Source organism: Monodon monoceros, unplaced genomic scaffold (genome assembly GCF_005190385.1).
Source record: "Monodon monoceros isolate NGI ecotype Baffin Bay Population unplaced genomic scaffold, NGI_Narwhal_1 Super_Scaffold_12, whole genome shotgun sequence".
NCBI classification, from domain to species: Eukaryota; Metazoa; Chordata; class Mammalia; order Artiodactyla; family Monodontidae; genus Monodon; species Monodon monoceros.
In genome coordinates, this window is record NW_021703768.1 from 143336391 (window position 1) to 143363637 (window position 27247).

Below are 27247 nucleotides of genomic sequence, written 5' to 3' on the forward strand. Positions count from 1 at the left end.
TGGAGCCAGCACGGGCATGATTTCAGTTACCTGCTGCCATTCTGGTGTCGCCAGGCCATGGCTATCCAGCGAGTGGTGTAGAAAATGGAAAGAGGTTGAGTCTTTGAATCCTGGCATCTTGGATCGGCTGCTTGCTGCCTGAGTGACCTTGGCAAATTACATATTCTCTCTGAGCCTTGATTTTGTCTTCTCTAGGATGGGGTGATGCGCATAAACTGTCAAGGGCCATTATGAGCATGAAATAAGTTAAATCATGTAGGGCATCTAGCACAGAACCTAACATACAGGAGACACTTGGGAATGCCAAACCTTTTGGCTTTTACTAGGAAGTACTTAGGAAATACTTAAGTCAAGTGGAGACTGAGTCTCCATCCAGCTCTGTAGCAGTTTGCAGCTGGGATGGACCTTTCTGGTCATGTAATCCAGCCCTTTCATTTCACTGATGAAACAGACTCAGAGACTGGTGACTTGCCCAAGGTCGCACAGCAAATGTCAGCCTTGGGTCTCTAGTAGAGGTCTCCTTTCTTCTTTCTTTTATGTAAACTTTTCCCTAGAAATCAGACCCAGTTTCTTCTCATCCATGGTAATAATTTGGGAATATTTTATGCTTGTGGTTTATTCTTTGTAATCCTTTTTGACTATGCAGACCAGCAAGTTTCTTTCATAGCATTGCAATCATTTCTGACTCGTGTCGTAGGAATGTGTTATATGTTGACCAGTTAAAGTACCAGCAATTGCAAGTGCATTACTGTTTTTATAATCAATTTAAATAGATTTAAGGTTATTGTCAGACTAATGTCACTTTCCACCAATTTACATTCTGACAAGCTTTCTTAAGTGGGAATTATAACCAGCCTGCTAGGGAATTTACCCAAAGCCTGTATTCTCCACGCTTCTGCTTTTTTTTTTTTTTTTTTTTTTGCGGTACACGGGCCTCTCACTGTTGTGGCCTCTCACGTTGCGGAGCACAGGCTCCGGACGCGCAGGCTCAGCGGCCATGGCTCACGGGCCCAGCCGCTCCGCGGCATGTGGGATCTTCCCAGACTGGGGCATGAATCCGTGTCCCCTGCATCGGCAGGCGGACTCTCAACCACTGCGCCACCAGGGAAGCCCTGTGCTTCTGCTTTTAATGATCCACCAATACCTTTAGCTTGGGCCTTTACAATTATTAGAGGGCTTTTCTTCTCCTTCCAAGGCTTGAATTTATGATCTACACATTTCATGGGAGTCTTCAATGCACGGGAATATCTTACGTCATTCGTTAAGAAAGAAATAAGGTTAAAAAGCACTAGTCTAGCTAACAGGAAGAAATAAGAGGCATTGGAACCCACAAATGAATAAAATAATAATAAATGCTAAGTCTCCTAATATGTATTCTGTGCTGTGCACCAAGTGTTTTATATTATGATCTCATTTAATCCTTTTGCCAACCATATAAGGTAAGTACTGTTATTTTCTCCATCCTCAGATAAGGAAACCGCGATTTAGAAAGGTTAAGAATTTATATTTGCTCAAGGTCACCACCAGTAGGTGATGCACCCAGGATTGGGGCCCAGCTGGTTGAGCTCCTGAATCCACACTCGAATTAGCTATTGCCATTTCAGGGCTCCAGATGCCCTGTTGACAAGCTGGGCTGGAAAGTTACCATTTACTCCTAAATTGAGGCGAGCCTGCTGTGGATCTCCGGGAAAGATGTTTTGCCAAGGAGGCTTAATCAGAGAAGCCAATGAGATCCACATGGCAGCCTAGGAGACTATCGGGCACAAAGTCTACCTTCTGGGAGCAGCCAGCTAACCAGAGCTCTGGGAGGGAGGGAGGGAAAGAACAGAGAAGGAGGCAGAGAAACTCTGAAGGATGCGGTGTGTGGAGAGAGAGAGTTCAAAGTCGTTCCCGAGTCTCTTGGGTAAATGCTCCCAAAGGCCAGGGACTTAGTAGCCAAGGCAGCGCCTCCCTGTCACCACCCCTCCCGCTTTTGGCCTCGCCAAACTGACCTGATTCCCCACTCCCCTGGGATCCCTGGGAGCTGTGCAACACTGCCCTTTTGAAGAGAAGCGAATCAGGTTGCCTTGGTTACTGGGAAGGTTGGAACGCCAAGCTCAGGTGCACATAAGGAGAGACGAGGCTAGAATAAGTGGGAGTTGGAACGTGGCCGGCATGCTGCTGCAGAACTCTCTGGATGCAGGAAGCCTCAGTCGGGTTTTGGCAGCATTTGCAGGGGGTGCCAACTTCACTGCAGTCAGCTTGTCTGTGCCGAGTGTCTCCAGCCACGTCTGCCTCCAGGCTATGGGGATCTGCCCCTGGCTCAGCGAGGGGCCCTGGATAAGAGAAACCCACTCCTCTTGGAGAAATGGCCTGGGTAGCATCTCCTAGTACTTCCACTTGGACAGGGCTGAGGGCTGGATCGGGGCTGAGTCTGGGTGAAAAATGCATGCCGTGCCTCTCCCAGCACGGACGGGCCAGTGGGCCACACACCTTTAGGTGGAACAGGTAGAGGCTCTAGTTACTGCTACTGACAAGCTTCTCGGCTGCCCTGAATCCCTGTTTCAGAGTGAGATAAAAGAAGAGAACACTCAGAAACTGGATACAGTGGCGTTTTGTTATTTAACCTTCACCAGCGGGCCATTAAGCCTCCAGCTCCTGAGCAGACAAGCTCCTGCCAAAATAAAGGGGGGCGTTCACTGTTGTTGTGTGGGGGGAACGCAGAACATTCCGTAAAGATGCTAGACAGGGGAGAGGGAGTGTGTGGAGTAGAGAGAGCAGGGAGGAGGGAAGAAAAGGACAAGTGCAGTGGGTTACCTCCACCCCCATTGCCTCTTCAATGCTTCTACCCATGACATCTCACCATTGGAGAGAAATGGGATCTTTCAGTTTCAAATGTCTGCCAAAGAAAAAGGACCGAGGCTTAAGTTCTCCTTCAATGGTCAGCCAGAAAAAAAAGAAAAAAAACATGAAGCCGCATCAAGATTAGGGACACCTTTGTTGGCTTTTTTCTTCCCCTGCTCCATTCATCACTCTCTGGCAGCCAGGACACCAGGCCAACGGCAGCTGCTGACCTTCCCCAGCCGGCTGCCTGCTGTTGCCGGGCCTGGTTTGGTGGCAGCCAGACTGTCCCCATGCTGGCTTCCTCCCCGCCCAGTGGCGCTTACTTGTTTGATTTGTCTCTGGGATGCCCTTAGGATCCACTGACTGATACCTGACTTGGAAGGATGATGAAGTATCAAGATCCAGGCATCAGGTGTCTGCTAGGATGAGATGACCCTGGGACAGCCTTCCAATCCTGCATCTGTCGTGGCTTTTCTTGGATAGTTAGGGCTCTCTGAGCATGGCGTTGTGTAGTCCAGGAATTTCTAAAGTTTTAAAAGTTTTTAGGTTAAGTGAAAAAAAGAAGCAAACCCAAAAACTGTTCCATGAAAAATATAAATACATGTGGACGAATTAAGGGGTTTTAAAAAATGTTTCACTTGAATGGAAGGGCTATACATGAATCATTTTGTAAAACAAAATTTTGGCACATTATTAGTATATTCACGATATAGAGAAAATTGCAGAGAAATGTCTGCTAAATGAAACACAGCATTCACAGACCTTGGAAAGATAAATAAAAAGGGCAAGGTAGGTATAAGAAAAGACAAAAGACACAACGAAGTCTGGAATTTAATTATGAGTATTACTGCCATTGTATATTACACACATAATCACGTTTTATCTTTCCTCTGAGTTTGGACTTATAAGAGCCACGAGAAAACAATGTTTGGAGAGAGGGAGAAAGCTTCACTGTGTTCAAATTTGCTTCTGACACAGTCATTAGGATTTTCAGTTAAGTTTATAGATGGACTGAATTATTTCATTTTTTTTGTTCATTTACTGCCCAACCCTTCACACTTCCTAAATGTATATTTATCCTAGTTTAAGAATCCCTTTCAAATAATGCATCTAATCAATCCTAATCTTTCTGGTTCTACTCCTTAAAAACAGTAATCCCCTGACCCCAAAAATTTTAATAAAAAATGACCACGTGATCTCTCTTTTCCATTACATATAACACCTATCCTATAGGTAAGATTGATGCCCAAAGCAGATGACCTAACACTCTGTTTTGAGGTCCAGCCCTTGGGTTTCTAAAACACCATTCTGAAGGAGTTATCTGCAGTTTACATATGATTTCAATATCACAGCTAAAAATAGCAGCTCCAAAGCACATGTTCTACTGACTAATTTGGTGGGGCATTGTATGAATGACCTTTGGATACAACAAGGTGGTATCAGGATCATTCATTAATTTCAAAACGTATTTACTGAGGCCGTTCTAAGCTCAAGGAGTTTACAGTCTGTCGGGGTGAAGAGACAAGTAAATATGCAATTATAACACAGTGTGATAGTGGTTATAATAGAGGCATGAACTTACTTAACCTGGAGAATTAGGGAAGGCTTCCTGGGAGAGGTGGCACTCAAGCCCAGTCTTTTTTTTTTTTTTTTTTGATAAATTTATTTATTTATTTTTATTTGTTTATTTTTGGCTGCACTGGGTCTCCGTTGTTATGCGCGGGCTTTCTCTAGTTGCGGCGAGCAGGGGCTACTTACTCTTTGTTGCAGTGCACCGGCTTCTCACTGCGGTGTCTTTTCTTGTTGCGGAGCACGGGCTCTAGGCACGCGGGCTTCAGTAGTTGCGGCACGCGGGCTCAGTAGCTGTGGCTCACGGGCTCTAGAGCGCAGGCTCAGTAGTTGTGGCGCACGGACTTAGCTGCTCCGCGGCATGCGGGATCTTCCAGGACCAGGGCTCGAACCCGTGTCCCCTGCACTGGCAGGCAGATTCTTAACCACTGTGCCACCAGGGAAGCCCTCAAGCCCAGTCTTGAAGGGTAAGCAGGACTTAGCCAAATTAATGAATGTTCTGGGAAAGGAAGCATCAGGTGCAAAGGCAAGGCGGCATGAGAGTGCATGAACCCTTCGGGAAGCTGCAAGTTGATCATCTCACTAGCATAAAATGCTTGTCAGAATGGCAGAAGATGAGGTTTCGTCTTCTCCCTGCTCACCAATAACCCATACTTCCCTCGCTGAAGTCTGTACCTTCAAAACATTTGTAATAATACATTGTAATCTCTGTGAATCCACATTGCAACCAATTCCAATCACTCGATTTGCAGGAAATGCACTCAGTTTCCGCGTCACATAGGTCATGATTTCCACTGGTTGAGATGCAACGAGCAGGATGCCGTGTGGACGATAATGTCCCAGAGCTGCAACAAAGGCTCTGAACATATCCACATTTCTCTGTACCACGTCGAGGTAGGACTGAGAACTACCCAGAGAGTTGACTGTGCAGATCACCACCGTTGCTGAAATTGCTAATGTGCAGGCAATTCCCAGTTCTCCACCGCCAACCGCGGTAATTTTATTGACTGTTTTATTCTCACGGTTTGCCCAGTTCTTTGAATTTATATCTGAGACACCTTCAGTGATTTTTGCAACATAGGCTAGCAAGTCTGCCTGCTGCGCCACATCAGATGATGGCAGAGAATACAGGGGAAGTTCTTCTTGAAACTTGGCAATCATTTCTTTAATTCATCCAACAATGACAGATTTAGGCCTGATACATCACAGGAATAGTGCCAGTGAAATTCAGCAGGTTTTTCTGGGAACTATCTTTGAAAACATAGGTATCCACGGAATATCTGAAATGTGGGAAAAACATATTTACAGTCTTCAGTTCTTCCACAGTTAGATCCCTGAACTTGTACTTGCCAAGCAGTCGCCTCACACCCTCACTGTTGAGCTCCATCTCCAGCCAGGACCACGAGTCGGGTTCTAGTCCAGGAATTTCTTACACGTGCATTTGTATCACTAACAGCGACAACCATAACTGGCCTCTGGTGATCACGATGCTAATAGTTATATTTAGTCATCTTTAGCCAGTAGCTCGCGTGGGCCAAACACAGTTTGTGGCTCATGGTATTTTTGTGGCATTTTGCAGATGAGAAAACTGAGGTTAAGAACCGCCAAGTGGGGCTTCCCTGGTGGCGCAGTGGTTGAGAGTCCGCCTGCCGATGCAGGGACACGGGTTCGTGCCCCGGTCCGGGAAGATCCCACATGCCGCAGAGCAGCTGGGCCCGTGAGCCATGGCCGCTGAGCCTGCGCATCCGGAGCCTGTGCTCCGCAACGGGAGAGGCCACAACAGTGAGAGGCCCACGTACCGCAAAAAAAAAAAAAAAGAACCGCCAAGTGACAAACTCAAGTTCATAGAGGTAGAAAGGGGCCGAGTTGGAATCTGAATCTAGGTCCTTCTGATTTCAAAGCCTTACTCTTTGCACCACTGCAGTCTTTTTCAGTGAATTTGGAGAGGGGAAGGGAAGAGGGGAAGGGAGCAAAGGAAAAGGGACCTTTGTAACTACAGAGAAATAAACAACACATCTATCAGCATATATACCTTGCTCACTGTGGAGGAAAATGTTTGTGTGGTTCCAGCCGAACTTTGGTTTGACATACCACACTGTTCCCTGCAATAGGTAAGGCCTTCCTAACGATCTCCAGAGGACACCAAGTCCCGTCTCTGTCATTTACATATAGTAAGTCACCTTGAACAAGTTCCTTCTCTACTGTGTAAAACACGGGTAAGTGTAGGACCTACCTACCCCAGAGGGTTGTGGGGAGATGAAAGGACCTCAGACATGGTGGGTCTTACCCAGTGCCTGGTACACACCAGGCTTTCAGATGGGAGCTGTGACTAGTTATGCTAGTTTACCCTTCTTTCCCTTGGTAGAGAAACGAGAACCATTGTCCCTTCCTTGCCAACTCAAGTTTTTTCCTGCTGAAGCAGGGCTCACCTGAGCCGCCTTGACATCAGAGTTTGCAAACCACCTTGGGGCACTCATTGTGTAAATAAACCAATAAATTCTTTTCCCCCTAGTCTTATCAGAGGCAAGCCCTCGTTTGGAATTTCTGAAGTAAAGTGACTCTTGCCAGGGAGCTGGCACCAGGGCAGTGTGTGAAGCAGGGATAATGAGTTGCAGTGGTCATGGCTGAGTGAAAACGGCTGCTGTGGGAACTGGAGGTCTCTGGAATTCATTGGTGACTGCTCTGATATCCTGGCCCTTCACTTGTGCTTCCCTGTGCCCTGTTGGAGAGCTGTTTGAGAACCTGCTGATTTTAGCATGGAGGTGGTGCAGAAGGGCATTGGTGTTTATCGTGTCCCACCCAGCCAGGGGTTGGCCATTCATTCAGCAGGTATTTATTGAGTGCCTACTGGGCTTCAGGCTCCGTTGCCCTAACCAAGGATGAGAGCAAAGTCCCTGCTATAATGGGGTGTACCCTCGGGCCAGGGAAATGGGCAAACAGTTAAACAGATAAATTACATTCTGACTGGGGGCTTGGTATTTGCTAGAATTCTTTGACCCATCTTAGGAAGCTGGAGGACACCTGTTGGTAGTTGCTGTGTGAACTTGGGCTTTGGATCTGAGAGACCTTTGCGCCTTCCCTTGGGTGTTACCCAGAGCCTGTGAGGATGAGCTGGGCACCGGGCTAAGTGCTGGGAATGCAAGGGCGACATAAGACAGTCTCCAACTCATAACATTTACTACAAATTAGTGAGAGACAGTCATCAAACTGTGCAAATAGAAATGCCAGGCTCTCTGAACCTTGGTTTGTTTCCTCTCCTGTTTCATCTGGACTCAACTTAGAAATATTTATTGACTGCCTGTAAACGAATAGAGTGTCTGTAATATGCCAGACATTGTTCCAGCACTGGGGATTTGGCAGTGATTAAGCCATCAAAAATCCTGTCCTCATGGAGCTTACATTCTAGAGCAGTGATTCTCAAGCTTGGGGAAGCATCAGAATCACCTGGAGGATTTGTTAAGCTGGGTCCCACTCCCTCACTCCCACCCACACACCCAGTCTGTGTCAGTAGGGCTGCCGTGGGGCTTGGAAGTTGGCGTTTCCAGCGCATGCTGCTGCTGCTTTGTGCCCTGTTGCTTTGCAGACCGCTAACAGTTGATTTATTGAATCCTCGCAATAACCTGGGAGGATTGGGTGTTAGGGTGGGGTAGGGGAGTTGGGGGGAGCCCTCTCATCGCTGTTTTACAGACAGGGAACTGAAGAAGGCAGGTGAGGCAACTTGGCCCTCCCTCTTATGCTAAGCAAGCTACAGGAAGTGACTTTAGGAGCAAGCACTGTTTAACTGCCTCGCCATGATCACTATGAGCAATTTTGTTCTAGTTCTTTTGCTGACCCAGAGCCTGACTGGTGGCAAAATCCAGTCGGGTTTGCTCCCGCATTGTAAAATAAAGGATGGGGAAGCAGGAGGTCTGAGCAGATCCCAGAAGCCAGAAGGAACTTCTCTTTACATTAGAATGTGTGGAGTTATGTATCCATGGTCACCGAGAGGAACAGAGGGCACGGGTCTTCCCTGTTTCTCCCTGATGCTGAGCCAGGAGACCTGTGCCGAGTCCGCTCTTCAGAGGAAGGGGTGCTGGGCTCCTTCACCCCTAACCCAGTCTTACTTCGAGTCTAGGAAGTGCAGATGAGGTGTGGCGAAGAGGCAAGGCTCTCCTCTCAGAACCCTCACAACAGCCCTCTAGGGAGGCCTTGTTCCCCTTGACCATGACTTGGATTGTGCATCCTCAACCTTGTCACTGGCTGGTTCTCTGACCTTCTTTAAGCTGCTTAAAGCCTTCTGAGCCTCAGTTTCTTCACTGGCAAAATGGGAATAAATTAGAAGCTACCTTGTAAGCCACAATGAAATACGAGGTCTCTCATTATATTTAAGTTCCACTGTCTGGACAGTTCTAACGACAGAGATTAAGGCCTCCTTGATAGCTTCATCTATAGTTCTGTAGTTTCTGCTCAGTTCATATATTTTGAGCACCAGAATCTTTTTGGACATAAACCTCTTTCTTCTCATTTCTCTGGAAAAATGGATCGTACTTAAGCAGATACATATCTTCCCAGACAACAAAGACTTTTGCTAGACGGGACTACTAAGCGGTATCTTAATAGCTCAAAAAATTTCAAACCAGCCTGAGTGGTTTATTTCCACTGCTGATATAAAACAAATATTTGCTGGCTGCAGGTGGAGGACCCTGGGTGTTTCTTCAGCCTCCTAACTGGTCACCAGGCCTGAGTGGTTCTCAAAATGTGGTCCCAAACCAGGACATCAGCTTCACCTGGGAAGTTGTTAGACCTGCTGACTCTCCTGTCCCACCTCAGACCTACTAATCAGGCACTCTGGGGGGTGGAGCCTTGAGAGATGTCTTTTAAGGAGCATCCCAGGTGACTCTGCTGCCCCTTCAAGTCTGGGAACTACTGGCCAAATGTTTGCAGCTAGAATGACGTAAGGTATTCTGTGAGTGGTCGCAGGCAAAAACTGGCCAGGTTTGAAGAGCCTTCCAAGCACAGATCGATGCGGCCCGTTGAAATGGTCTTCACTGGCTTGAGAACATTTTATGATCAATCCCCAAACCCTTATTATCCAAGCGGGACCTCTGCACTTCCTTCACCAGGCCTCACCATCACTTAACGTCTTTGCATCAAGATTCAGCTCACAAAAGATTCAGCTCACAAATAAAAAGGCCTTCCCCATCTCCCTCGTCTGGGCTCCATGACACCTTATGCTGTTAGTAGGACAGCGTGACTACCCGCATCCTCTCCATTCTTGTTAATAGGCAGCTCAGTGGCTGGCACACAGTAGGACTGCACCAAGCCAGGAAATGGCTGCTCCCCAGTTGGGAGTTTTGGATTCTGTTTGTGGCCCTTCCTCATAGCAGCAAGTCCCTTGGCCTTCCTGAGCCCTAGTCTTCATTGCTCTATGACGGGGCAATAATGACCCTTGGTCTCCTTTCCACAATGGAGTATAGGAGTCTGTGTCTGGATCTCCGGGACAATAGGATCAGTCAGTGATTCTCAAGTCCAGTTGCACATCGGACTCAGCAGAGGGGGAGTGCTAAAAATACCCATGCCCGCCCCACTCCCAGAGAATCTGGTTTCATTGGTCTGGGGTATGGCCTGGGCATGGGATTTCTAGAATCTCCCCCAGTTGACTCTGGAATACAGCCACATTGGAGAACCACGAGTGTAGGTAAATACATCCCTTCCTCAAAATGCTTGGAGAGTTTGAATGAGATTATGCTAAAGTACCTTGTAAAGCGCTTTAGAATTTAAGAGTTACACAGTTCCACATGGAAGACTGAAGATGACTCAGGAAGTATTAGAACATAGCTATGGGGCGGGAGAAGGAGATATTTCAGGGATGTCAGGCACCTTGCAGTTTGGTGATTTCCCCTCTTCTAGATCCGTCTTGCTATTTCTTTCCTGATGTGTTAAGTATCAAATTGATTTGGGCTCATCTTTGCCTTCATGTGAAAATCTTTCAACTCGCATTGCAGGAGTAAATGCTTTGAGATAAATTGGTCTAAGCTACTTTGGAGTTGTAGGCCTGGGGGGTGGGCAGCTGCTCTCTGTCCCCAGCAGATCTTGGTCTGGATTTCGTGCACACGTCTGAGTCCTCGAGACTCCAAGGGAGCGGGGAATGCAGATGTTGTCACCATGTAGATCGTGGCCGGTGGATAAGAACTCATCATAGCCAACGCTTGCTGAGACTCTAGACAGTGCAAAGATCTGAGCTGAGTGCTTTGAGTGCATTTTCCAATTTAATTCTCCTAGCAGCCGTGCGAGGTGAGAACCGTTACCATCTCCATTCTGCTGCTGGGGAAACTGAGGCTCAGGCAGTTGAGAACTTGCCAGTGATGGCACAGCTAATAAGTGGCAGAACTGGGATGCCACTTTCTCTGCCGCCACAATGCACCCTGAAGGCCAGGCCAGGCTAGGCTGTCAAGGAGAGCAGTACTGAATTTGTTCTGGTGATTCAGACCATAGCTCCTTTCACTACTGTGATTCCTTGAGTAGCAACTTCGCTCAGTTGCTCAGGGTCTGTCTGGATAGCTAGACCTTTCTGTTTGCTCTGCTCCTATTTTCGGAGATGTCCCTCTCTCAGTGAGCACGGTGAGTGAGCTCTTTTTCTGAGTACAGTCAGTTTTTCAAAATTCCTCCAAGGATCACTTTCCTAGACCACATTCCCCTGTCCTGGTGGTGATGAGCATCTTTGTTTCACCCTCCTTATAGACTCTTGTGCTCAAGGTAGCCCCATCTCTTGTTACTTTGGCATGAAAGACTTAGCAGGAATTAAATTCCCTTCGGACGCTATGGTGTCTGAATGGCATGTGGGCTTGGACGGCAGCATTCTTGCTTGCCCAGTGGCACATCCTTCAGGACGTTTGTTTGGGTTCACTAGAAGTCAATTGGGTCATCTCAGATCTGAAGTGGCTCTAGCCGTGCACAAATTACCTTCCACTTCTGTTGCGTGTTGGGTAGAATCGAAAACAAAGAATGCCATTACCTTTGTGTGTTTGGTTCCTGGTGGGAACTGTGCTAAGAAGAGGGTTCAGCAGTGACCAAAGACAGACATCATTCCTCATAGAGCTTACGGACACATAATAAGAACATGAACAAAAGACTTACGGATTAGAAAAATAAAGAGGATGCTGTACTAGAAAATAATAGGTCTTGTAAATGACACCAAAGATCCAGCTATGGAATTTAAAAGTTCTGTAGTCAGAAACACTGTTTGCTTTTACCTTTAACTGGGATCCATCTATAGTGATCACTGCTCTACCTCTTCAACCAGGTTTTCTTAATTCAAGTCAGGAGATCCTGGCACTCACTGTAGTGGCAACAAGTGTATTTTCTTTTTTTTCGCTTTTTTTTTTTTTTGAATGAAAGATTCTTTAACTTCTGTAGTGCTTCACAATTTTCAAAAGTTTCACACACGTGATTTCATACAATCTCATGATAACCCCCCCTTTTTTTTTATCCCCTACCCCTATATTGTGCCTTTCCCCTTCCCTCTCCCCACTGGTAACCTGTAGTTTGTTCTCTATGTCTGTTGAGTCTGTTTCTTTCTGTTTTATTCCCTGGTTTGATGTATTTTTTTGATTCCACATATAAGTGATATCATACAGCATTTGTCTTTCTCTGTCTGACATACTTCACTTAGCATAATGCCCTCCAAGTCCATCCATGTTGCTGCAAATGGCAAAATGTCATTCTTTTATCGCCAAGTAGTATTCCATTGTACATGTAGACCATATTTTCTTTATCCATTCCTCTGTTGATGGATACTTAGGTTGCCATACCTTGGCAATTGTAAATAGCGCTGCTATGAACACTGGGAAGCAGTGCTTTTTCTTTCTTTTTTTAAAAAATAAATTTATTTATTTATTTTTGGCTGCATTGGGTCTTCGTTGCTGCGCACCCGGGCTTTCTCTAGTTGCGGCGAGCGGGGACTACTCTTCGTTGTGGTGCGCGGGCTTCTCATTGCGGTGGCTTCTCTCGTTGCAGAGCACAGGCTGTAGGCGCGCAGGCTCAGTAGTTGTGGCGCACGAGCTTAGTTGCTCCGCAGCATGTGGGATCTTCCTGGACCAGGGCTCAAACCCGTGTTTCCTGCGTTGGTAGGCGGATTCTTAACCACTGTGCCAACAGGGAAGTCCCAGCAGTGTTTTTTTCTTAACTTTGGCCAAGGAGCTCTGTTCTTCCCCCAAGGCAGCATGATTGGTCAACCACATGCATCTGAATTTCCTAAGAGAGTTACTCAAATGCAGATTCCAAGGCCTGGCTCTGGTCAACATAATGAGAATTTCTGGATTATGTGAAACCCAGACTCCTTTGTAAAAAGAACAACTGAGTGATTTTGATACCGTCCTAGGTTTGAGAAGTACTGATCAAGGAATAGACTTGTTTCAAAGTGCAAATCATTCTAGAGACTCGACCAGGACTAGAATCCCTTCAGCCTCTTCCACAACCTGGCCTACTTATTTATTGGTCCTCACCTCAGAAACATCTCTTCCTTTCTTCAGGCATCCATGGGTTTCTAGAGTGTGCTCAGGTGCTCTCTCCCCAAGAGTAAGCCTTCAGTCCTACCCCATGCTCCTTTCTCTGAGGGACACAGAGGGGTTCCATACCCACCGCCCCACACCCCCCCATTCCCGCCATACCCTCCATTCTCCTCCTCCCACCCCCATTCTCTGAGCAAAGTTCCAGGAGTGTCACCAGGAGACCTGTGGCGGCATCTTCCTTGACCTCCCTGTAGTGTCTAACCGTATTGCCAGCTCTCCTCCTTTCCTGGCAGTCATTCTTATCCAGGAGAGTAAGGCGTTGTGCAGTCTCCTCCCTAGTGGCGGCCTGTGTCGCCAGGCCTTCGACCACCTGCTCTGCACTGAAACCTCAGGTGCTTATTTCCAGTTTCCGGCTGGACATCACTTCTCTGTCCAGGCGAGCACTGCAAACTACCACAAATCTAAAACTGAATCCAGTCCGGGTCTCAAACCAACATCTTTGCCCATCTGTGTACGTTGAAGCCCCGCCTCCCTCACTGGCCACGTTGGGTACCACTTGCTCCACGAGGCCTTCCCTCATCTGTCATCTCCCGCGCCACTCTGGCTGGAGGGTATCTACTTTAAGCCAGGCCTGTTCTGGTCAAAAGCAACAGAGGCCCACATGACATGGCTCTAGAAAAGAGAGGCTGCTGTGAGGTCAGAGATTTCATAGGAATCTAAGGATGGGCATAGCGGCCCCCACTACCGGGATGGCAGGAGCTGCAGCTGGAGGCCGTGAAGAACAGCGGTCTCCACGTACGTCCCTCTGTTCCCTGCTGTCGGCCCGCTCATGTCATGGTTTCTGCTACCTCTGAAACCTACAGACAGACTACAACAAATCTGAAATTTGTTCATACGTTCGTAAACCATGTTATGAATTAGTTCTGCCTTGAACTTGCTGTGTGACCCTGGGCAAGCTACTTAATCTCTATGAGCCTCAGTTTCCTCACTCTATACAAATAAGACGAAGAATAATAATAGCCAAGATTTTATTGGGTGCCAAGCCCTGCTCTAAGTGTTTTATATTAGCTCAATTAACTGTCACACTAACTTTCTGAGGGAGGTACTGTTACTATCCTCATTTATAGATGAGGAAGTGGAGGCACAGAGAGGCTAAGTAATTTGCCCAAGGTCACACAGCCAGAAAGTGGCAAAGCCAAGATTCAAACTCAGGCTCTCTGGCTCCAGAGCTCACGCTGTTAGACCGCCATTCACTTTGAGGGGTTACTGTGAGAATTATAGCGTGGATTCTCTTATTTAGGACACATAGCCGAGAGCAATACTCAGAATAAGTACTTAAGAATGCCGACAGTCATGACATCATCACAGCATTAGTTTGCAGGTGGCCCATATGACCTTCACAACCCCAGCCGGCCTCATAACTCTTCGCCTCAGCAGCCACAGCTAACCCGGTGTCCCCGGTTCAAATTCTTGTGAGAGATACTGATTTGGAAAGATGACAGAGCTGGCCTTAAACTGGATTCTCCTGGTACAAGAAATCACAACAGGACTCAGGGGTCACGTACGAACCACGGCAGCTCTCCTCTCACGAGAGGCCGTGGGCAGCGGGCATCCCTAGGTCGTTCTTTCTCTTAACTTCCAGAGTCAACTGTTCTGAATGTCTGGCAGTTAGGGGACCTGGTGCTTACTCTCGCTGAGCACATGCTCGATTCTGAGCCCTGCTTTTGGCCTCATCCCCTGTGGCAAGCTCCCATGCATTTCCGTGACCCTGACTCTCACTGCTGGAAGTGGGGCCTGTGGACCAGCACACCAGCATCGCCTGGGAACTGGTTAGAAATGCAGAATCTCAGGCTCCACCTCAGACCCCCTGAGTCAGAAATTGCATTTTAACAAGATCCCCAGTGGTCCTTGCAGGTTAATGTTTGAGTAGCCCTGGCCAGTCAACACTACTTATGTCTGCGTAGCACTGTTTTGTTTTTTTGTTCTGTAGCTGACTGTGCCTCTAACTAGCTCCAATACAGATATCAGATAATATCAGAAAGCAGTGGATTCTTACAACCAGGTATAAACACTGCTGAGGGGAAGGAGCTTCTCAGCCTGTTCCCAAAGCCCCACATGGAATAAGGGATTGAAGCCGGATCGGGGATGGGAGTGGGAGAGGGCTCAGTTGAAAGGGGGGGGGGTCACACCTGCTGAGAAAAGACAGGGTCCTGAGCCTGCAGCATGCCCACCAGTGGGGTCAGATGCCAGAGGTCAGAGTGGAGGCAGGCTGTGTAGAAGTCCACCACGGTGGCAGGACGTGGTCTCCAGGGTGCACGGGGCAGTCAGAAGATGGGAACCCTTGGTGGCAGGGGCAGTGTCTCTCAACTGCAACACAGAATGAGGAGGTGACCCGCGGGCACCTGGCAGAGATCACAGAGGCGGAATTCCAGCCCTTAGAGAACAGTGGCAAGAGCAAGACAAGGAGGTCTGGGGTCCCCAGTAAGCTTCCCAGGCAGAGGCTTGAGCCAGCAAAATAAATGGCAGGCTCCCTGGAACTAGCTTAGAACAGGGCAGAAGTACTGCCATGAGGGGGCTAGCAGAAACAGTGCCCGTGGCCAAGGCTGGGACCGGCTGAGCCAGGACCCCCATGCGCAACCCTGGACCCAGCCAGGGGCAGCCTGAGTGGGGCGGCACTGGGGCAGGAGAGGGCAGGCTCCTGGTGGGGGACCGGGGGCGGGAGGGGCAGGCAGCCAGCTGCAGGCCGGAGGGAAAGTCTGTAGGAGGCCCTGTGGACCGCCTTGCCTTCCTGGCATGAGGGCGGTGGGGAGGTGTGGCTGGATGCCAGAGGGCTTTCCCATCACTGCTCCCTGGCCCTGGTTCACCTTAACCGCATAAGCGTGGACCTTGCCCCGACACATTCCCGAGATAACACCCACCCACCGTCATCCCGGGAACAGGGTGACAGCCCGACTGTGTGAGCAAGGCTCCCGACACCCTCCCTGCGTTCATTTCCAGTTTGCTGGATGTTGTATGTGTGTCTATGTAAAATGACAGAAGAACGAGTCATTAGTGAGCCGTCCAAAGTCCCTTTGGGAACATTCCAGGAAAATCAATATCCCATCAAAGCCACAAATGGCTTTTTTCTTTCCCCCACTCCTTCAAGGCAGGGTTTCTCAGAGTGTGATCGGCCAACCTCCTGCCTTACTCCCCCATGGAGCTTGTAAAACACAGATTCCTGGGGCCCTACCTGAAAACTACTGAATCAGAATCTCAGTGGGGCTTCCCAGAATCTGCATTTTTAACCTGCCACCCAGCCGATTCTAATACCCCTTAATAAAACTGAAAAACCTCTCCTCCCCCTACCCACAAGGCACTTTCTTTCCTTTGCACAAACCGGATCCTTGCCCTGCCTGCTGGTACTCCCTCCCTGTGCTGCTACACCCACTTAAAGGGCCACCTCTTCCCAGGAGCCTGCCTAGCTGTCTTCGTCCCAGCTCATGTAGGGGGCCCTCTGTGCACCCTTCTAACACGGCTTTGCCACATCGTCGTCATTTCTTTTTCCTGTCTGTGTTCTCCACTGAATGGTAACGCATCCTGCCGAGCCTCCCCAGGCCCAGCATAAAGTTTTGTGCCTAATTTGAACTAATAAATGAATATGAGCGAAGGCAGCTGAGAGGTAACGGTGAAGCCGCAGAGTAGAGGGTGAAAAGTAGATGCTTCCCGGTAGGAAGCTGCCACCTTCCAATCCTTCTCTCGGTCATTCTGAACTCCTAGGTCAAGTTTTGGAGCCAGAGGGCAAGTATCGGGCCCAGGGAGAGCCCAGGGCTCTGGCTGGCCTGGGGCACAGCCCACCTGTTTGGGGCTGAGGCGTCCCCAGTGGAAGCCTAGCTCTCTATCTACATTTTGGAAAAACTCCAGCAGTAAAAAAGGCTCAAGGATGGTTTGCCAGCCCCAAGCCTGACGCCAAACTCAGGGCCTCTAGAATGTTCAACACCCCCCTCCCCTTGTCAAGGCAGGAGGAGTCAAAGAATAGAGCTATCGGACCATGAAACTCCCAAGAGTCCTTTCCCCCAGCGTTTCTCAGAGACTGCTGCCACTGTTTTCTGTGTGAGGCTCCGAATTGCCATTTGCCAAACTGGTAAACGTTGACCCAGCAGAAATCAGGCAAAAATAGGAGAAGCCCCGGACAGGCTGCCTTAATCGTGTTGGTGAAGGGAGAGCCAGGTGCCTGTGAGCTGAAGAATGCTGCCCATCACCTCGCTCTGAAAAACAAAATGTATTTCCTTAATCTTAACAGCTTGAGCACCCCGAAACCTGCTTTACCAGTCCAGGGTGCCTCCTCTGATCTTGCTTGCTTATCTGTGGATACGTGGGGTCGTGGGACAAGGTGACTTTGGGAAGGCCTGGCCTGCTTGAGACTCTAGGGTCAGCCCAGACTGCTGTGACCACAGGGGACCTTAGCCCCAGAGACAGGCTGACCTCTTAACGCATGAAGTCAGAGTGAGGGCACCTGCTCTCAGTCCGAAGTAGGGTCGGAACCTTCCAGGGTTCTTGGAAGAGAAAGAGGATTGGCTGAATTATAGGTGGCAGGGCAGAGCAGCTGAGGGCTCCGTGCACAGTAGGCCCTCAGCAAATAAATGCTTCTCGCATTGAGCTGGTGAGAAGGGAGCAGCCAGTGTTAAATGTGGGATCTGTCAGAATCCTTCAGACATTTGCTGAAATTCCATGAGGGCGTCAGGGATTATAAGGTTTTAAGGTCATTACTGAGTTTCTTTCGTGATTTTTTTCATAAGGATGTCATTTCTGAATCCACCCTCTTTCTCTTCCCATCTCCCCAAATTACCCTTCCTCCTTCCCTTCCAGGAGGAAGACAGTACGGTGTTATCATTTGGTCAAAATTTCACATTCAGAAAATGGTAACGTTCAAAAATCTTGTTCAGTGCTGCAGCACCCCCTCCCCCAAGCTGGAGGTTGTGACAGCTGTCACTTACTGAGGAATTTTACATGCATTTACCATTTCGCTTGTGCCTTCGAGAGGAGACAGTGCCTTCGAGAGGAGACAGCTGAGGCCCAGAGAGGCTAGAGAATTTATCAAGGTCACACAGCAAGTTGGCAAGCGGCTTGGATTTTACCGCGGGCTCTGTGACTCCATGGCCCCGGGTGCTTGTCAGTGCCGAGTCGTTGTCTCCTAGAGGTCATTGGTGCTTGTTGATATAACATCGCTAACCATTTCTCCACCATTTCTCAGAGCGTTTTGTCCACGTGTCCTGATTAGAGAATTAGTTAAGCTCTCGAGCTCTCCAGGGAGCCGTGGCTGGAATCCTGCCTCCTTCCTAGAGTCTGCAGGCAGCCAGATCCCACAGACCCTGCTCTGTCGGGCGGTGAGGACGAGAGATGTGGCCCCGTGGTTGGGGGGCCGGCAGGCAGGTTGTGATGACCCACGGGGCACGTGTTCCCTGTCAGTTCCCAGGCACTGAACCCAGGCACCCCCCCCCCCCCCCCCGCCTGGGACCTCCTCTCCTATTTCCTTCTTTGCCTCCTGCCCTCCTAGGATCCACAGCTATTTGGAAAGGTGAGCACAGAGGCCTTTTCAGAAAGAGTCCTATTCTCCCGTCTTCCTGGTACCCTCGCTCACTGGAGAGAGAGAAGCAGGATTGTGTGGGGAGGGAGAGGCAAGTGTACGAGAACAGTTTAGATCTAATTGTTCATGATCCAGAATGTCCTCGTTTGCATTCAGGGATGCTGCCCGCCTTTGTGAGGGGCCACACCAAGTTGAATGATGTGTTATCAGTGCAATGCAATAGCCCGATGACGTCATGAAAATCCAGGCTTTGGGAGAACACGTTCACAGGCAAGAATGCAGCGATGAAAAGGTGGAAGGGCCTGGTTACGCTGCCTAATCCAGCTTTTACTGTATAACCCCTGGGCTTATTGGCCCCTTGTTCCTGTTCTCTTTGACAAAGAATGATTTTTTTTTTTAACTTTCTGATTAGCAATCAGTAGTTTAAGCCTGCTAATCACCTCTTTAGCTTGGCATGTGGACCAAGGAAAGGCCACAGCACTCAATGTGTTCTCTCAGATCCAGAAGTTCAGAAATGTAGTCAGCCCCAATTTTTTTTTTTTTTTTTGCCGTACGCGGGCCTCTCACTGTTGTGGCCTCTCCCGTTGCGGAGCACAGGCTCCGGACGCGCAGGCTCAGCGGCCATGGCTCACGGGCCCAGCCGCTCCGCCGCATGTGGGATCCTCCCAGACCGGGGCACGAACCCGTGTCCCCTGCATCGACAGGCGGACCCTCAACCACTGCGCCACCAGGGAAGCCCTCATTTTAACCATTTTTAAGTGTACAGTTCAGAGGCATTAAGTACATTCCCATTGCTGTGCAGCCATCCACACCATCCGTCTCCAGAACTCTTTTCATCTTGCAAAACGTAGACTCTATCCGGGTTAAACACTCACTGCCCATTTCCCCTCCCCCAGCTCCCGGCAACCACCACTCTCTACTTTATTCCTGTACGAATTTCACTGTTCTAGGTACCTCATGTGAGTGGAGTCATACAGGATTTGTCCTTTTGTGACCGGCTTGTTTCACTCAGCATAATGTCCTCCAGGTCCATCTACTCTGCAGCATGTGTCAGGATTTCCTTCCTTTTTCAGGCTGAGTACTATTCTACTGTATGTTTACACCATGTTTTGTTTATCCATTCATTTATTCACGGACACACTTTCACCTTTTGGTTATCGTGAATAATGCCACTGTAAACATGGGTGTAATACTATCTGTTCGTGCCCCTGCCTTTACATCCTTTGTGTACGCTCCCAGAAGTAGAATTGCTGGATCATATGGTAGTTCTATTTTTAATTTTTTGAGGGACTGCTACGCCATTTTCCACAGTGGCTGCACCCTTTGCCATTCCCACCAGCAGCGCACAAGGGTTCCAGTGTCTCCGCACCTTCACCAACACACTTGATATTGTCTGTTTTTTTTTCATAGTAGCCATCCTAATGGGTGTGACATGGTATCTCGTGGTTTTTTATTTTCACTTCCCTGATGATTAGTGATGTTGAGCATCTACACAGATACTTTTAAAAAAACGAACTTCTCCTGTCATTTCAAAGCTAAAGGCAGTAAAATGTAAGGTTCAAGGTGCTGAATCTGAGAAGCCGTGCTGCCTGGGTTTAGTGCTGGCTCCACTCCTTGCTGACTGTAGCTGTGGGTCAGCTGCAAGATCTCTCTGTGCTTCGACTTCTCACCTGTAAAATGGGGTAATAAGTAAACTGCCTCATAGGGCTACTGGGAGGATTCAATGATCTAATACAGATAAATCTCATGGAAAGTGTGAGACTTGCTATATGTGTTTGATGAGTGCTGGGCTTCATTACTCTCAGAGTAGAATCTGCTGCCTTCCATCCTCCAGGGATAGTTTTCCTCTCTGCCTAGTCTTTTTAAAGTGGGGTAACAGCCTGGGGAATTTGAGGTGAGATGGTGGCTTGAGCCCAGTAGGTTTTCACACCCCCAGGTTGGGCGCGTCAGGAGGAAAAAGAGCAGTGGCACAACTACTGAAGCCCGCGCGCCTAGAGCCCGTGCTCCGCAACAAGAGAAGCCACCGCAATGAGAAGCCCGCGCACCGCAACGAAGAGTATCCCCCGCTCGCCGCAACTAGAGAAAGCCCGCACGCAGCAATGAAGACCCAACACAGCCACAAATAAATAAATAAATAAATTTATTAAAAAAGAAAAAAAAAATGAGCAGTGGCAGCCTCTGAAATCCATCCTGAAACTCGGCAGCATCTGGTTTCGAGAGTGAGTTTGTGTAGAGCTGGCAGCCAGGAAATGGGACTGGGAATCTAGTGCAAAGGAAGTTTCTCTGGTTCCTTCAACCAATAACTATTAGAGCAAATAACCATCTGGATGAGAAATGGCTACTAATTGCCTTGGAGTAAGGCAGTTAGCTAAGGGTTTGTGTTGCTGCATGTGTCACCATGGGACCCTGCATCCTGACAGCCTGGAGAACTGTCCTCAGGCCTATATCCTCTGCATCTCAGCATTTGGGCCTCCCTATTGTGCCCCATCTCTGTAGGTTATTAGCCTCCTGTGAGAGAGATTAGGGTTCCCCTGTCCCTAATTCCAGGGGAAATTCCAGGAGTGTCAGAAGGACCCTGGGTCCTTCCCAGGGCAAATCTCTGACTTGGTCGCTCTGCCCAAGGGAAGGAGTCATGGGAAAGTTAATCCTAATCTCTGATCCTTCTCTAAAGACTAACCCGGTTTCCTTAGCAAACATACTGAAGGAAGCAGTGGCGGAACGGGGAAGGAGGCTTCCCCCTCGCCTGCCTTTACCTGGTTAACTCCTTCTCAAGGCCCAGCTTTTGTTTTTTTTTTTGCTGTACGCGGGCCTCTCACTGCTGTGGCCTCTCCCGTTGCGGAGCACAGGCTCCAGACGCGCAGGCTCAGTGGCCATGGCTCATGGGCCCAGCCGCTCCGCGGCATGTGGGATCTTCCCGGACCCGGGCACGAACCTGCGTCCCCTGCATCGGCAGGCGGACTCCCAACCACTGCGCCACCAGGGAAGCCCCGAGGGCCCAGCTTTTAACATCAGTTCCTCGAGGGATCATTGCCCTGCTCCTGGAATGGGGCCAGGTGCAGTGTTTATATTCCCTCACAGAGCAATATTCTTTCTCTTTAAATCAGTTGTTCAATGGTTATTAGTTAAGACCTCATGTTTTCTTCTGTTTAATGTCAGCCAAGGACTCTTCTAGACTAGCCATTCTCAAAGTGTGTTCCCTGGAGGCCCCTGAGATTCTCTCAGAAGGTCTGCAAGCTCAAACTTCATAATAATACTAAGAAATTATCTGCCTTTTTAACTTTCTACCTATCATGAGAGGACTGTAGAGTTTCCCAGAGGCTACGTGACATGCAGTTTTGCAACAGACTGATGCAAAAGCAGCTCTTAGGACTCAGCAGTCTTCTTTTAAGCCATTCATTAAAGAGATTTGCAAAAGTGTAAAATAATGCCACTCTTCTCACTAATTTGTGGGGGAGGGCTTGGAAAATATAATTAATTATAAGGATGTGATTTATGTTAACATGTGATTGGTTTATTATTTTTATTTTCAAAGGAATTAATATTTTTAAATTTTCTGTTTTCATTTCTAATATGATAAATGTTGATCAACAAAACCCACATGTGGACTTCCCTGGTGGCGCAGTGGTTAAGAATCCGCCTGCCAATGCAGGGGACACGGGTTCGATCCCTGGTCTGGGAAAATCCCACATGCCGTGGAGCAACAAAGCCTGTGCGCCACAATTACGGAAGCATGCGCACTCTAGGGCCCACGTGCCACAACTAGAGAAAGCCCACGTGCATCAATGAAGACTCAGTGCAACCAAAAAAAAAAAAAAAAAAACCACCCACATGAACAACAACTCTTGGGGTCCTCAGGTTTTAAGAGTGTGAAGGTGTCCCAAGACCAAAAATTTGAGTGAGGATTGCTGCCTTAAACAGGGACCAGGAACTTTTTTCTGTAAAGGACTAGTGGACCGTACCCTCTCTGTCTTAACTATTTAACTCTATAGCATGAAAGCAGCCATAGATAATATGTATACAAATAGGCATGGCTTTGTCCCAATGAAACAAGCAGTGAGAGAGTTCGGCCTATGGACCATAATTTGCCATCTCCTGCTCGAGGTTCTAAGCTGTAAAATGCCAGGAACCACATCTAACCGATAAATTGCTTTATCCCCAACACCTAGCACAGGGCCTGCTACTTAGTAGATGCTCAGGAGTTATAACAGAAATAGTGTTTAGCAGCTGGTTGTCCAAGTCAAAAATAACAATGGCTTAACTTCAAGGTAAAACTTCTTTAGCACATTAAAAAAAAAAAAAAATCAAGAGTCAGGCCAGTTAGGGCCAGGGTGATGGCTCAAGGGACCCAGGTTCCTTGTGCTTTTCTGGTCCACCATTCTTAGCATGTGACTTCCATCATTAAACTCACGTCATGGCTCAACCAACCTTAAAGAGCCTCAGGAGAATTAAGCTGATCTGCCAATAATGAACTGCCCATGAGAACAAAACTTAACATTCTTTAAAGAAGGAACATAAAAATCCAGATTCTTGACAGCTTAGGGTTCAGAGTATCTAGCATACGATAGAAAAGGTACTAGACTTAGGAAGAAATACAGTAGAAGCAGACCCAAGGATGGCAGAGATGTTGGAATTAGCAGAAAATGAACTAATATTTATTATAGATATGTTTAAGGATTTTTAAGGAAAAGAAATCAGTAGGGAAATGGAACCAAATAAAAATTCTAGATGAAAACTACAGTATCTGAAACGAAAACTTGCCTAGATGGATCTAACAGTAGTCCAGATGCTGCAGGAAGAAAGATCATTGAACGTGAAGTCAGAGCAGTAGAAACTATCCAGACTGAAGCACAGAAAGAAAAAAAAAAGTTGGAAAAAAATGGTCAGAAGCTCAGTGATCTGTGGGATGTTGTTAATCAATCTAACAAAGGTATTTTTGGATTCCCAAAAGGAAAGGAGAGAGAGAGAGAGAATGAGAAAGAAAATATATTTGAAGAGGTAATGGCTGAAAAGTTCCAAAGTTGGTGAAAAATATTGACCCACAGATGCAAGAAGCTCAACAAACCCTAAGCACGATAATCATGTGGAAAGTCACACGTAAATACATCATAGTCACCTTGCTAAAAACCAAAGAGAAAGAGGAAAATCTTAAAATCTCCCAGAGGATAAAGACATGCTGCATGTAGAACAGTAAGAACCATTGCTAACTTATCAGAAACGATGCAAGCCAAAAAATAACTGAATAATATCTCTAAGGTGCTGAAAGGCAGAAAAAGCAGTCTGCAATTCTATATCAACAAAAGTATCCTTAAAAAAATGAGGGTAAAGTCAAAAGCTTTATTTTCAGTCATAAAGGCCGAGAGAAATGCTCAGCAGCAGACTTACACAATAAGAAATGTCAAAAGAAATTCTTTGGGGGGAAAGAAAATGCCATCAGATGGAAATGTGGATCTACATGAGAAATTAAGAGCACCAGAAATATAAAAGACTTAAAATTTTTTTCTTAATTTCTTTAAAAGATAATTGACTGTTTAAAGCAAACATGATGATAGTGTTATTTTTATTGAAATTTTTTGAAAGGAGGAAAAGAGAATCAAGAAACGGATGAGACAAACAGAAACAACTAGTAAATTAGTAGACTTCAGTCTAGCTACATTAATAATTCATTAAAAGTAAACAGACTAGGGCTTCCCTGGTGGCGCAGTGGTTGAGAGTCCGCCTGCCCCTGCCGATGCAGGGGACATGGGTTCGTGCCTCGGTCTGGGAAGATCCCACACGCTGTGGAGCGGCTGGGCCCGTGAGCCATGGCCGCTGAGCCTGCGCGTCCGGAGCCTGTGCTCCGCAACGGGAGAGGCCACAACAGTGAGAGGCCCGCGTACCGCAAAAACAAAAAAACAAAAACAGACTAAACACGCCAATTAAAAGGCAGATATTGTCAGGTTGGGGGGAAAAAACAAAACTCCAGTGTACAGGTTGCCTACAGTAGATTCACTTTGATGTAAATACACAGGTAGGTTAAAGGTAAAAGGAGGGGGGTCTTAAGTGTGTCACCTGGGCCATCACCATGGTAAAGCTGAGCAAAGAGGCCAAGCGGAGGCTGCAGCAGCTTTTCAAGGGAGGCCAGTTTGCCATCCGCTGGGGCTTTATTCCTCTCGTGACTTACCTGGGATTGAAGAGGGTTGCAGATCCTGGAATGACTGAACCAACTGTTTTGAGCTTACTTTGGGGATAAAGGACTATTTGCTCATCTGGTTTTGGAAGCAGTCAATGCAGAGGAACAACATGGAAGGTGTGCACTCTGGCTGGGATAAGAGATGGGACATCGTTTAGATGTTCACCAGTTGGATGACACAGGCTCTTCTCAGATGTGTCTGTGGCAGAGTGGAACCTCTACTGACTTATTTACGGTAGACTGTACTAAAATAAATGTTTTTAACAATATTAACAAAAAAAAAGTCAAAGGATGGGAAAGGTATAGCATACAGATACTAATCAAAAGAAAACTGGAATGGCTGTAATGACCACACATAGAGTATACCAAAAACAAGAGAATTAGCAGATACAGAGAGCGTTTATAATAATTGGCCAATTCATCAAAAAAACCATAATAACCCTAAATGTGTACACACGTAATAGTTGAGTTCAAAATACATGAATAAGTAAGTGACTGGATCCTCTCTTCGCAAGGGAAAGGGCTGATGGAGACATTTCCTCATTCCTGGCCCGTCTCCCCTGAGTCAGTGAGGAGGACAGCAGCAGGGGGAGAAGCAAGCTGACTCCGCTGCCTCGTTCTGTGCTCCGCATTTATGTCCTTCCTGTGCCTCTGAGAAGGCAGGCCCTGGGCTCTCCCACAGGGGCCCTTGCAGAGAGTTCCCACAGGCTGCTCCACCTCCTCTTGCCCTAAAGGGTTTTCTGGAACTTGCCAACCTCATGTGGGATGCCAGCTAGGACTAGGGCCCGTGCACCTGAGGTTGGAGAAGACTGGGGTCCTAGAGTGATGGATGGGGTCAGGGTCGATCCTGGGGAACTCCAGGTGTCCCAGGACACAGGATAAGGTGGCAGCGTCTACTACCTTCAGGCTGGCTCCTGCCGTTCAGATACTGAAAGGGGCTGAGTCAGCCCCAGGTGGGGCAGGGGAAGGGGTTAGGGGAATTTTTAAGCCGTAATGAAATGTTGCCTGGAAGGGGAAAAGGAGGTGGTTTCCAGATAAGGGTGTGCCTGGATGACAAAGAATTGCATTATTTTCAGTCCCATTTGCTGACAGTCCAGCAATGATTTCTTTCCCCTTTCCTTCCCTTCCCTTCCGTCTTCTTTCCCTCTCCTTTCCCTCTCCTTTCTTTTCCTTTCTTTCTCCCTTTCAAACTGTTAAAAAAATTGTGGCAAAATACACATAACATAAAATTTACAATCTTAAGCATTTTTCAGTGTACAGTTCAGTGGCATTAAATACCTTCACGTTGTCATGCAACCATCATCACCTTACCATCCATCTCCAGAATTCTCTCCATCTTGCAAAACTGACTCTACTCATTGAAGAACTAGCTCCTTATTCTAGCCCCGGCAACCACCATTTGACTTTCTGTCTGTATGAATTTGACTACACTGTGTATTCCATGTAAGTGGAATCATGTGGTATTTGTGTTTTGGGGACTGGCTGTTTCACTCAGCATAATGTCCTCCAGGTCCATCCACGCTATAGCCTGTGTCAGAATTTCCTTTTTTAAGGCTGAGTAATATTCCACTGTATGTACACACCACTTTTTTTTTTTTTTTTTTGGGTCTGTGTTCAGTCTTCGTTGCTGCGCATGGACTTTCTCTAGTTGCGGCAAGTGGGGGCTACTCTACGTTGCGGTGCGCAGGCTTCTCATTGTTGTGGCTTCTCTTGTTGCAGGGCACGGGCTCTAGGCACACGGGCTTCAGTAGTTGTGGCACGCAGGCTCAGTAGTTGTGGCTCATGGGCTCTAGAGCACAGGCTCAGTAGTTGTGGCGCACGGGCTTAGTTGCTCCGCGGCATGTACGTGGGATCTTCCCGGACCAGGGCTCGAACCCGTGTCCCCTGCGTTGGCAGGCGGATTCTTAACCACTGCGCCACCAGGGAAGCCCACCACATGTTTCTTATCCATTCATCTGTTGATGGACGCTGGGGTTGCTTCCACCTTTTGTCTCTTGTGAATAATGCTGCTCTGAACACGAGCGGACAGCAGTGATTTTTTTGTTGTTTAATTTTGCTTTGTGTTAAGGTAATGAGGTAAAGGCGGGGATAGAAGTTAGTGGTTCAGGACACGGGCAGCCTTATTTCACACAGGAGACCTAGAAAATAAGCACCTGGGAGAGTTTATCCCTGCAGATCTGCGTATTTGATGGGACAGAGCTGTCGAAACCTTTCGGTAGTTGGGGGCTTTAAAGTCCATCCCACTCTTCCGCCAGTCCTTTGCCCTTCGTGGCCCCCGTCGTCACAGTTAAGATGTCATTTCTTGCTTCGGCTATTGTAACAGGGTGGCCAGACTCCAAGATAATTTTCCAGCAACTCATGTTGCAACTACTTCTGGAATTTTCTTCCACAGGGCCTTCCAGAGCAAATTGCTCCCCTTCTCAGAAACTTCTCATGGTTCTCCAAGGCCCATAGAAAACCCCGAAACTTCTTAGCATGACTCAGGGCCCCACTGGCCTTCTAGGCTCCTTCCCTTTCCTTCCCTCCATTTCCCTCATTTATTGATTGGCCCATTTGTTCACCCTGGGGCCTGTATTTTTGTATTTGTTTCCGACGTGCATGTCTGATACTGACTCATTGAAATAGTGTGTTAAA

At 47.7% G+C, this 27247-nt stretch overlaps 1 protein-coding gene and 2 pseudogenes across 1 annotated transcript in view; 2 read left to right on the plus strand and 1 right to left on the minus strand.

Annotated features, from left to right (window-relative positions):
- The window catches only part of WWC1 (WW and C2 domain containing 1), a 153339-nt gene that overhangs the window by 5044 nt on the left and 121048 nt on the right, over positions 1 to 27247 (plus strand). The window lies entirely within an intron of this gene.
- LOC114893322 lies at positions 4704 to 6522 on the minus strand (annotated as a pseudogene).
- LOC114893323 lies at positions 24336 to 26166 on the plus strand (annotated as a pseudogene).